At 46.8% G+C, this 9,869-nt stretch overlaps 1 long non-coding RNA gene across 1 annotated transcript; it reads right to left on the bottom strand.

The window, feature by feature from the left end:
- Positions 1 to 91: 91 nt before the first annotated feature.
- LOC310674005 lies at positions 92 to 9,869 on the bottom strand. Its single transcript, XR_014509301.1, has 4 exons — positions 9,793 to 9,869; positions 9,305 to 9,386; positions 2,302 to 2,428; positions 92 to 255 (listed from the first exon to the last, which is right to left on the bottom strand). It is a non-coding gene; the product is annotated as an uncharacterized lncRNA (long non-coding RNA).

Raw genomic sequence — 9,869 nt, 5'->3', positions numbered from 1 at the left:
ACCCAGGTCCCAGTCCAATTCTCGAACCACTACATGAAACCGGCATTTATTTATTTATTATTTATTTATTTATCTATCTATTTACATCTTTAGTAACAGGATGGTGGAAAATGCTGCAGCAATGGAGGAAACTAACAGTGACCACAAGGGAGAGGAGGACTCTGTAAGGGCTTAGTGATGAATCTCATTCTTATTCTTGTCTCAGAAGAAAGTGTCCAGAGCTTCAGGAAATCATAGTGGTCCTTTCATCTGTAACTGACAGATGGAAACAGACATTAGAGAGCTCAACAAAACCCAGGGAACTATGGTAGGAATGGTCTGGAGGTGGAGATGACTGTGTTCCTTTAACATTTCCTTCCTTGTCTGAGTCCAAGGTAATGGCTACTGTGAAAGGAGTTCAGCTCTCTCTTTGTACCTGAAGCAATGACTGTGGTGAGAATACACCTGTCAGGAGGCTGTCTGTGGCTTCTGGCTGGTTGCCCAGGAAATTAGAAAGACAAGGAAAAGTTTCTTACTGTCCTTTTTTATTTCAATCTTTACAGAGAGGCTATAGAACCCAGGCTCTTGCATAATGCCATTGTCCCAAGTGAATCTCCACCCCGTCTCTCCCACTTCCTCATTCATCATTCTCATCATCTCTCCTATGGGTGCTGCTACATGCAATCTGCCTTTGAGCTTTTTGCTCTCCTACTTTTAAGGCTTGCCAGGTTCTGGGAAATGGAGGGTCTGGAATGCTTTCTAGTGACAACGTGTCAGCCAGGTGTTGCTCTGGCTCTCCCATGATTTCCCAACTTTCCCCCTCACCTTCCTCTGAGCTGCGACCTCCCTCAAACCCCTGTTGTAAATCTATACTGTCTTCCTCTTCCTCCTCCCTGGAAGGGTCAGGCTGGGGAGGCACTCTCCACCATTCCTCCTCTGCCCAGTCCCTGACAAGAAGTAGTAGTAGAAGAAGAAGAGTTTGGATTTGATATCCCTCTTTATCACTACCCTAAGGAGTCTCAAAGCAGCTAACATTCTCCTTTCCCTTCCTCCCCCACAACAAACACTCTGTGAGGTGAGCGAGGCTGAGAGACTTCAGAGAAGTGTGACTAGCCCAAGGTCACTCCACTGCATGTGGAGGAGCGGAGACGCGAACCCGGTTCACCAGATTACGAGTTCACTGCTCTTAACCACTACACCGCACTGGCTCCCGTGTGAACATATATGACCACCACTGTTGGCTTATAAAGATTCGGATCGCCAATGTTTTTGTGTGGCTGCAGCATGTCCTCAAAGTATCTTGGTTGTTGGGATGGGGAACAGAAATGGGGTGGTGTGATCGTGTGTAGGTAGTGAGAGAAAGTAAAAAATGCATTCACTGTTCCGCCCACTTTTGCCTTTGGCATCACCCAATACTGGTTTGTCTCCCTAGGATGGTTGCCCAGAAGGGAAGGTTGGTTTTGGACTGAGGAAGCTTCCCCAGCCCTGACCTAATGGTCAGGCCAGCTCTAGATGATTACCCCCCCCCCACACACACAGATACATCATTTTGGAGAAATGAGGGAGCGAAAGATCACTTCCCTGCAAAAAAAGAAAGGGCTAACATTTGCATGGTGCTCTCTGCCTCCGGAGATTGAAGGCAGCTAGAGGGAAATATCTTTATGCAAACTTCACATAGGTAGTGAAGGGTCTAGGAATTATTCTGATCACCCAGTATTTTCCCCCCCAAGGGCGATGTTTTCACTCTATACATGGTAAACAGAAAAGGGATGATAAAGGTAAATGGACCCCTGACCATTAGGTCCAGTCATGGCCGACTCTGGGGTTGCGGCGCTCATCTCACTTTATTGGCAGAGGGAGCTTCCGGGTCATGTGGCCAGCATAACTAAGCCGCTTCTGGCAAACCAGAGCAGCGCATGGAAATGCCATTTACCTTCCTGCCAGAGTGGTACCTATTTATCTACTTGCACTTTGACATGCTTTCAAACTGCTAGGTTGGCAGGAGCAGGGACCGAACAATGGGAGCTCACCCCATCGTGGGGATTTGAACCACCGACCTTCTGATTGGCAAGCCCTAGGCTCTGTGGTCTAACCCACAGCGCCACCCATGTCCCTGAAAAGGGATGAAGCAGGGGCAAATAATAGGGTGGGTGGGTGTGCATTTGATCCCAAGAATTCCCTAGCCTTGTTTCAAGTGAAAAACATCATTGCTGAATCTAGTTTAAGTGTTTCAGAGCCATCATCTTTCTGCTTCACCAGTTTGCAAGCAGCCTTAGCAAAGCATTCAAGTCAAGGGACAAACTTCCTTATTTCATTACATACTCTTTGCAGCAGTAAGTGTCCAGTAAACAGTGGCCGATCTTTTTGCCATAGGGCTGACAAGGCAAATGTCTGCATATCCCCCGAGCGACCATACACTCTGTGTCACCATGAAGATACCTGGTGAATCCTGCACAACCAGAAGAGGACAATAACTGATCAGTCTGAAAAAGAAAGAGGCACTTCAAACAGGAACTAGTTATAGAATCATAGAATTGTAGAGTTGGAAAGGATCCCAAGGGTCATCTAGTCCAACCCCCTACAATGCAGGAATCTCAGCTGAAGCATCCCTGACAGATAGCCATCCAACCTCTGCTTAGAAACCTCCAAGGAAGGAGAGTCCACATCCTCTCGAGGGGGTCTGTTGAACTGTCGAACAGTTCTTCACGATGTTTAGTGGGAAGCTCCTTTCTTATAACTTGAAGCTGCTGGTTCAAGTCCTACCCTCCAGAGCAAGAAAAAAGCTTGTTTCCTCTTCCATCATTTCCCTAGTCCATCATTTCTCTAGCAAACTTGCAGAGGATTTCATTCTCTTCTCCCCTAGCCTGCCTGGGGAATAAAGGGTGGAAAAGTAAATGTTCTCCTCAACTGGGCCTCTCTGTTCAAGTTCTTTATGTTTCTGGCTACCTGTATTGGATTTAATTTATAGTCCAATATGACTCCCCTCACAAAGCTACAAACATGAATCTGACCAAACTGCGGGTGGCAGTGGAAGACAGGAGTGCCTGGCGTGCTCTGGTCCATGGGGTCACAAAGAGTCGGACACGACTGAACGACTAAACAACAACAACAACATGACTCCCCTCAGCTCCAGAAAGCACAATCAATGGTGAGGGGTGATGAGAGCCACAGCTCAGCAACTTTTGGTTCCCCACACCTGCTGTAGAGCACAGTCTGATGGATGCCACTATTAAACAAAACAAATATTTTATTGACTCTACTCCCTATCACATGGGGTTATTGTCTGTTCCTTTGCACACCATGGAGAATGCTCAGAAATATCCAGCAGCCTGTAAATCATATCAACAGTACAGGATCTATGACATCTTTAAAGGTAAAGGTAAAGGGACCCCTGACCATTAGGTCCAGTCGTGACCGACTCTGGGGTTGCGGCGCTCATCTCACTTTACTGGCTGAGGGAGCCGGCGTACAGCTCCCGGGTCATGTGGCCAACATGACTAAGTTGCTTCTGACGAACCAGAGCAGCACACGGAAACACCATTTAGCTTCCCGCTGGAGCGGTCCCTATTTATCTACTTGCACTTGGATGTGCTTTCGAACTGCAAGGTTGGCAGGAGCAGGGACCGAGCAACGGGAGCTCACCCCATCACGGGGATTCAAACCGCCGACCTTCTGATCGGCAAGTCCTAGGCTCTGTGGTATAACCCACAGCACCACCCGCGTCCCATGACATCTTTACTTTCCCACAAACATCATTTTAATTTGTTTCCATTAAGTTTCCACATGGCCTACCTGGAGTAACCCAGAAAGCAATGTATACGTTGCAACACTGGAGCCATTTCCAGGGGCCCTTGGGGGCCCAAGCACCCACCAAATTTTCCCTGTGGGTTCCCAGCTGCCGGCTGCTGCTGCCATCCACTGCCTTCCCTCTGGCTATCCAGCACCACAGTGGTGACTGGGCCTCTGCCACAGGGCCTATGTTGGAGCACACTCTGGCCACAGATGTACTTCTGGGTTACGCCTGTGTCCGCGCTGGACCTTGGTGGAAGCCTCAAAGCTGAGCCTTAGACGGGTCCAAGGCCTCTGTCACAACGTGACACCATGACACTTGGAGGCAGCAATGCTTCTGAATAGCAGTTGCTGAAACTGCTATTCAGGAGGGGAGATTGTTCTTGTGCTCAAATCTTGCGTGTGAACTTCCCCCAGGCATCAGGTTGGCCACTGTGAGAACAGGATGCTGGACTTGATGGGCCATCGGCCTCATCCAGTAGAGCTCCTCTTAGGTGCAACAGGCTTTTGTGGTGCTCCAGAAGCCCCCCCACAAAACCTGTTTGATCACCCATAAGTATGTGATGATCATGGAAATGAATGTCTACTTATTTGCCATTATCTCTGCAAAGCTTCTGTCCCAAGTGCCCATACAGAAGGAGCATTATGTTCCGAACTGTGTAACTCAATTAAGCCCCCACCCCAAGACTGTATGATACCATACTTACATCACTGAAACAAAATGCTTCCTTTTTAGATTTTGCATTGCTTCTCTAAAGTTTGGACCTGGGTGGTGACATGTGAAGGCCAAATTAGGTAGCCTTGGATGCAACCACATCAGACATGATTGTGCAGGTTCAACATGTCCATGAACTCATGGATGGAATTAAATGTGGGTGTAATGGTTCTAGGGGTTGCTCGTGCATAAGCCGGTGCAAACACCTGGCTGGGTTGCCTGAGTGAACCTTTTCTGTCCGGACAGCCACTCACCCATGGCTGTCTCAATCGCTGGCAGAATCCGTCAGTGGGCGTTTCTTAAACTTCTTCCAGCAAAGAAGCTCTTTGACGCCTAGTCTCCTCCTACTCTATCTGCGCGAAAGCCTTCTGCGCAAGGAGGATGTAGGCAGCGGAGGACCTCTACTCTCCCTGCTGGTCCCCGGCAAGGAGTCATGGGACCGCCTCGCCGCTTCCCCCATCTGCCCCCCTTCTCCACTGGTGCTACGCTGATTCTCTTCCCCAGAAGATGGGCTGCCTCTCCCAATCCCGGGACGCTCTCCGGAATCCCTCTGGATTTTGCTCTCTCCCTCCGATACTGATGGCAGTTCCCTGACAGTGGGCAACTGAGCAACTTGGTGAATACTGATGGGCAGGTGGTTTTAACTCAATGGAATAGCAGAGACCTGAAGTTTGCAGTAAAGGATTTAGTTAATAGATGTGTGGAGATCAACTGGGATGATATGTCTATCATCAAGTGTACAGAGTTTGGAACAATGGCAGGACAATTGAATTGCCAAATTGTGTTTGTGGACACTAACCCAGATTATCATATTCCTTCTCTAACCAAGAAATAACTGATTGGAGCGGATCTAAGCGATGCCTCAGTTCTGCTAAAAGAATCGTCTCCTGACCAGCTGAACTTCTTGCCAGCAAAAGAATGAGAAGATAATTGGACTCTGTCTGCTTTAGTACTCTTTGCTCAATAAAAGCATTGCAGTCATCTAAACAATTGATCGTGTTTCTCTTTGAGTTAAAAGGAGGTGGGAGGAGAATGCATTATTCTTCAAGACACAGTTTATAACCAAACTTTATAATGGCAGGTGCCCCCATTTCAAAGGCACAATACAGCTATGCATATCCACATTCATGCATGAGAATGAAGATTGGATTAATCGCAGGGGGACTTTGCATCTAATCCAGCTATTTAGGCCCCCATTCAGCAAGGGAGCGGGTAGTGCTGTGGTCTAAACCACCAAGTTTCTTGGACTTGCCAATCGGAAGGTCGGCAGTTTGAATCCGTGCAACGGGGTGAGCTCCCGTTGCTCTGTCCCAGCTTCTGGAGTTTAAAAACACACCAGTGCAAATAGATAAATAGGTACCACTGTGGCGGGCAGGTAAATGGTGTTTCTGTGCACTCTGGCACTCTTCACGGTGTTCTGTTGCGCCAGAAGCCGTTTAGTCATGCTGGCCACATGACCCAGAAAGCTCCCTGTGGACAAAAAAAGGCTCCCTTAGCCTGAAAGCAAGCTGAGCGCCAAAACCCCATATTCGCCTCTCACTGGACTTAACCGCACCGGGGGGGGGGGGGGCTTTACTAGGTGTGGCTGCGCCTTCTGTTGAGTGGATTATATTTTCTACATAGGTACAAGAAACATTTGGATACCTTAAACCATACAAAAGTGAATAAAGCGTCCCAAACTTCCAGGTTTCGTGCTCGCGCATGAGCAGATGGTCAAAATGAAATCACCCGCGCACGTGCGGAAGTGGCGAAACACGCATGCGCAGAAGCGGCAAAACGTGCATACGCAGAAGCGGCAAAATGCAACCCGAGCACGCGCAGATGCTCTGTCGCATCTTATGTTATGTTAAGGATGCGAACAGGGCTCCAGAACGGATCCCGTTCGCGTCCCGAGGTACCACTGTATTATACCTCCAATTAAATGAAATTCAATGGCTTTTCAGCATTATTCAGTTCACTCCATGAATAATATAAAGGATGGGGAAGAGTCAGCTCTAAGTTTCCACCGTAAACCTTTGGCAATATAGAGCTTCCCTCAATTTTTCTGTTTTTTACACACACAGTTCTATTTAATGTCATATTCCATATCTGTAATCCAAATTCTTCCCTCCTCACCTGTAGAAATATAATTCTGAAGTAATATTCAAAGGGAGGGTTGGCAAATCATAAATGTAGAGAAGAAAACTTTCTATAAACAAACCATAGGCTCCCCTCTCCCCACACCGTCTTTTGCACCGAATGAAGTCTTTTCTCAAGTTCAAACCTTAATGACCATACCGCATGGCTCAGCTTCAGTGACTGGCTCCTCCAAAGCCGTTGACCTCCTCCAGACAGCCCACTGAATCCCGAAGATTTCATCAGGTTAATGCACTGTTCGGTATTTCCTTGCTTTGGTACAATGTGTCTTCTTGAGTGGTTGCAGTCATGGACCACAATACCCAAAGCAGGAAATAATATATAGACAGAAAATTTCAAAACAATAAGTGCTATAGAACCACTGAGCTATGAGTGCACATCATGCTTAACGACATGAATTTTACTTTCTGATCTTTGAATATTATGGCTTTCTGGAGAATAATGTGCAACATATACGGTAATTAACTTTTTTGGGTTCCTCTTGGTGAATAGATTTTGTCATCATGTCTTTCATGCCAGTTCATCCATGCAGAGGGCTTACGTGTCAGTATATTATGAATCCCTATAAATTGTTGGGCATTCTGAAGACACAGAACTCTCACCAGAGCATTCTGCTTCACTAATCTGCTCTTGCTGCTCAACTTCGGATTATATAAGTGATGTGGTCCATGTCTACTACTGCTCAAGGAGACACAGTATACAGTACCAAATCAAGGAAGTGCTGATCAGTGCATTAACATTCAGCATTCTGTGGGCTGTAAATTCAATTTCAGACCCTTTGCTTGGCAACTGAGTGGAATAATTAGGGAGGCTGCTGTCATATACAGGCCCACATGCCCTGGGTGCAGAAGTTCACTACTGAGGCAGAATATTTTGATTAATGTTCTGTGTCTTCTGGAAGGCTGAATGCTGATCTATTGACTCAACTCACAGAGTGTTGTGGGGGAGGAAGGGAAAGGAGAATGTTAGCCGCTTTGAGACTCCTTAAAGGGAGTGAAAGGCGGGATATCAAATCCAAAGGTGGGATATCAAATCTTCTTCTTCTCTTCTTCTCCATGAGGCAGGCTGAGGTAGGTGCCTCAGGTGGCCTAATTCTTGGGGCCCCTCTGTGGGCACCTCCACAGTTGCCTCCTGTGCCAATGGAGAAGCGAGCACAAATGGCTGAGGAGGCTTCTGGTTTCCATAGAGATCTCATGGGAGCCCCTTGAGATCTCACTGGCTTATGGAAGCCACAACTGCACAACCCAGGTTACCTAGGCTTTGGTGGGGACAGACAGCATGGGAAGCCATCTTCCCTTTTCGCCTCAGGTGGTGAAACAGTATGGGCCGCCCCTGTACATAGACATAGACAGTAGTACCTCAGGTTAAATACACTTCAGGTTACAGATGATTCAGGTTACAGACTCCGCTAGCCCAGAAATAGTACTGTGGGTTAAGAACTTTGCTTCAGGATGAGAACAGAAATCGCGCAGTGGCAGCGGGAGGCTCCATTAGCTAAAGTGGTACTTCAGGTTAAGAACAGTTTCAGGTTAAGAACGGACCTCCAGAACGAATTGAGTATTTAACCCGAGGTACCACTGTATTATAAATTCCTGTAACATTAGATTAAAAGTTATTACAAATATCTTGGGCTGCCATTATGTAATGCTTATATTGAACCTGGGACGTTGAACCTTAAAGAGAGAAGTTTGTTCATTAGAAATCCACACCCCAATGCTCTGGCCCTGAGCTATGGCCCTTCCTTATTATGTGTGGTAAAATGAGGGGCTCTATTGGAGCCTCTCCCTCCGGTAACAGAAGAGTTCGGCAACAGCCCTTCTCTCAACGACTCATATCTGCTCATATGCGCACGCAAACAGCAGAGTAAACGAAAGCTTGGCTGCGGAAGTATGTAGTATCACTAATTTTATTGTTTTACATCAAATCAAACAAAATTAATGCAAATCATAGTAAAGAAAATAACAACATTGTGAGGAGAAGCTCACACAAACATCCTGTCTGTCCAGGAGACAGAACAAAGAGCCCAAAAACAAAAGCACATAGTATGGAAGTGTTGGGATGCAGCCAAGGAAACGGGGGCAATTTGCAAGCCCCCAGCTGGTGCCAGCCCACCGGCCACTGTGCCAGGTGATCTCCAATCCTTGGTTCAGTGTCAGTGACCCCAGCTTTAGAAGCTGGAGCATGCTCTAATCAGCAGAGTAAACTCTATGCAACAGAAGTGGCAGGGAGAGGCTGTGATGAGCATATTTACAAGCAATTTATTCAGCATACAGTAAAGGGACCCCTGACCATTAGGTCCAGTCGTGACCCACTCTGGGGTTGCGGCGCTTATCTCACTTTATTGGCCGAGGGAGCCGGCGTACAGCTTCCGGGTCATGTGGCAAGCATGACTAAGCTGCTTCTGGAGAACCAGAGCAGCGCACGGAAATGCCGTTTACCTTCCTGCCGGAGCAGCACCTATTTATCTACTTGCACTTTGACAAGCTTTCGAACTGCTAGGTTGGCAGGAGTAGGGACCAAACAATGGGAGCTCACCCCGTTGTGGGGATTCGAACCGCCGACCTTCTGATTGGCAAGTCCTAGGCTCTGTGGTTTAACCCACAGCGCCACCCGCGTCCCATGACATCTTTACACTCCCACAAACATTATTTTAGTTTGTTTCCATTAAGTTTCCACATGGCCTACCTGGAGCAACCATGAGTGCTATAAACAGCATCAAGGAGAAGGCACAAAAAATCTTCATGGCAAAGTGCTGACTCTGGTATCACTATGAGAAAAGAGACAGCAATGGCATGAAGGGGTTAATACAACCTGGCTGATTGTAAGCATGCTGGGCTTTGAGCTAAGTTATAGACCAGGATAGCAAGCCTGTGGCTGGATTGCAACTCCTATCAGCCCTGACCATTGTAGTGGATATAGATAATAAGTCTTTTCCAGGAATACCTGGAGTTGCTTCAAACCTTAAATCAATAAATCCATACATAAATGTATCTTAATCCCTGGCAGATGTTTATATATAGTTAACTTCCATCAGAATTCTAGACTTACACCATTAAAGGACTCTTATCCCTACAACATTGATGGAGTTGTTAAGAACATCTATCAGTTCCAAACTAACAAGGACATGGAGAAAAAGATGTTTAAAGATAAAATATGATTCTACAGGTACTTACCAAGATGTTTGAACACTATGTCACCTTCCAGCCCAGATGGCTTGCTTATATTCTTTGTCTTCACTTATATTCACATG

Source organism: Podarcis tiliguerta, assembly GCF_965153285.1.
Source record: "Podarcis tiliguerta genome assembly, chromosome: 3".
NCBI lineage: Eukaryota > Metazoa > Chordata > Lepidosauria > Squamata > Lacertidae > Podarcis > Podarcis tiliguerta.
Note: the sequence above shows the minus strand (reverse complement) of the source record. Positions and strands in the feature narration are given on the sequence as shown.